Below are 2719 nucleotides of genomic sequence, written 5' to 3' on the forward strand. Positions count from 1 at the left end.
CCCTGAACCAACCCCAGCACAATTACGGAAACCTGTGCAGGAGCCCCTCACTCTCTGTCTCTGCTGGGACTTGGCCTGGACTTTCCATGGCCGCCGCAGCCAGAGGGAGGGTGTTCTGTACACCAGGTGCCCTGGAAGGTTGGGAAGAGTGCTCACTGCACAAGGACACTCCCTTACAAGGGAGAGGCCTCACTACTGTGCCCTCGCCTGCCCTGTGCCCAGCGGAAAGAGCAGAGCCTTTGGCCGCAGGGCACACGGGCCTGCAGGGACTCATGGGGGCCCCAGGAAGCTCTGGCCACCAAACTCATCATCCTGCTGGCCCACCCCACTGGCAGAGAAAGAAAGCCCCCCTCTCCTGCCTGAGGGAGGCCAAGGGCCCGGGGACAAAGCGATGGTGAGAATCCAAAAATCAGGGGTGGGGACAGGAATGGGGACAGGGACAGGGACAAGGATGTGGGTGTCTCATGGCCATGGACACTCTGATGGAAAACTTCCCTCTGCCAGGTGGGGAACAAAGTCCCCAGGACGGAGCAAACTCAAACTCGCCCTGTGTCACACTGAGGGATGGGCGGGAGCCGTGGGCACACCTGGAGCAAAGCCAATCTCCTGGGAAGGCCGAGGCAGGAGGGTGGGAATGTGGCACAGCCACCCCTGGAGGTGGGCATGCACACCAGACTTAGGCGTGGTCACTAATGTGAGCGCTGAAAACCATGGACGCTGAAGCCTTCTGGTTCACCCCCAGGCTCAAGCCCCCCACGCCACGCACTCCCATTGGTTATCCTCCACCCCATCCGGGAGGGGAAGGGGTTTGGTCACCCAGAACCCAGGGCCTCCCCAAAGCCGGTGAGGAGCTTGGATGCTCCATGTGGCTTCCCCCAGCCCCCTCTGCCCCACGAGGAAGTGACGTCGACCTGGTGAAAGGGTCAGAAGCAGATGGGTGGCTCTGAGGGAACAGAGCAGCACACAGAGGGTGCAAAGGTGTGACGGAGCTGAGCTCTGCAGCCCAAAATCAGGAGGCAGTGGGTGGCGCAGTGCTTCGGCAGCCATCCACGTGCACACTCTCCCTGTGGTCAGCACCAGCAGCATCAGAGGAGACCTCTGCTCGGGACCAGGGACCCTAGCGTCAAGCAACACCCCCACCCCACTGCACCAAGGTCTGGACCCAGGGCTGGCCCCCCGCAGGCTCGGGAACCAGAAAGGAGGTGCCCACAGGAGAGGCCCGAGATGAGGGGCCTGTGTCCCGCAGCTCAGGGCCGTGGGAACCGGGACAAGACCAGCCTGCCATACGGACAGGAGGAATCCCTAGTGGTCTTGTAGGCCAAAGGTGGTGCTGTGACAGGTGTCACCACACTTGGTGCCAGCAATTCCGTCCGTTATTGTGTCCTGGGCCCTGCGGTGGTGATGGTAGGGTCCTGGCAGCCAGGAGGGAGCACCTCGCGGGACCCCCAGGTGGAGAGCAACTCAGGTCCATGTCTGTCCCTGTCAGCAACAGATGGGACAACAGGAAAACAGGCGCGGAGGGTCCTCAAGGCAACAGAGGCAGCCCACAATCCTGCTGAGTGAGGACTCAGCGGCCAGCGCCCTCGCCTCAGCACAAGGACCTTCCCGGGCAGCAAACCACGCCCACGAGGGACACAGCCCACGATGCGCTGCAGGCAGAGCACACAGCTCGGTGCCCTGGAAGAGAAGGGACAGCAGCAGAGCCAGGAAGAAGGGGACACAGAGCCTGTCCTCTGACCCCCACCTCTGCTGCCCACGCCGCGGGGACACGGAGCCACACGAGGGGACGGGGAGGGCGTGGCTCGGCAGGCACGCGGCCTCGCCAGGGGGCTCCGCGGGGCTTAGGAGAGTAGAAAGCACAGGTGTCACCCGGCGTTCACCTGGAGGACGGCAACCCGGGAGACACTGGCCGCTTGGCACTGCAGCGCGACCTCCACCGTAACAGCAAGGATGAACACCAGGGGCAGGACGTCGACGGAGGGTTCGCCGGGGAAACTGTCACCCAGGGGTCCCAGCAGACACTGCCCGGGCAGACAAAGGGATCGCTAAGATACGCCGCCGTGTGCAAAGACAACCGCCACAAGAGTGAGCGGCCTGGTGCAAACTGTTTGGATGTTTTAAGTTTGGCTTGGTTTGGTTTTTGAGACAGTTGTTACTGTGTAGTCCAGGCTGGCCTTGAGCTCACTATAACCCGGGCTGGACTCCAACGCACATGATACCCGTGCCTCAGCAAACAAGTGCCGAGATTACAGCTGTGCACCACCACACCCAGCGAGGCGGGTTGTTTTCATTTTTCCAGACAGGGTCTCACCATGTATCCTAGGCTGGCCCGGGCTGGCCTTGAACTCGCAGGCGGCGAGCCGCCTGTCTCAGCCTCCCGACTGCTGGCATCACAGGGGTACATGCCACCACGCCTGACGCGGCATCAGTGTCTTAAAACCGTACGAATGCCGGGCGAGGTGCCGCACGCCTGTAATCCCAGCACTCGGGAGGCTGAGGCAGGAGGATCCCTGGGCGGTCCAGGCCAGCTCAGGCCACATCCTGAGTTCGAGGCCTGCCTGTCTCAAAAAAATCAAACCAAACCAAACCCATGTGTGCCTGTGTTGGTGACAGCGCGGAAGCTGCACGGAGCGGCCATGGAAACTGCACATCCACGACAGAGGCTAGAGCCCCGCGGTCGGTCGCTCGTGTGCAGCACTGCTGCGGGAACTCCTCCCGC

This window comes from Chinchilla lanigera, unplaced genomic scaffold (assembly GCF_000276665.1).
Source record: "Chinchilla lanigera isolate Chin_1 unplaced genomic scaffold, ChiLan1.0 scaffold00179, whole genome shotgun sequence".
In the NCBI taxonomy this organism is placed as follows: domain Eukaryota; kingdom Metazoa; phylum Chordata; class Mammalia; order Rodentia; family Chinchillidae; genus Chinchilla; species Chinchilla lanigera.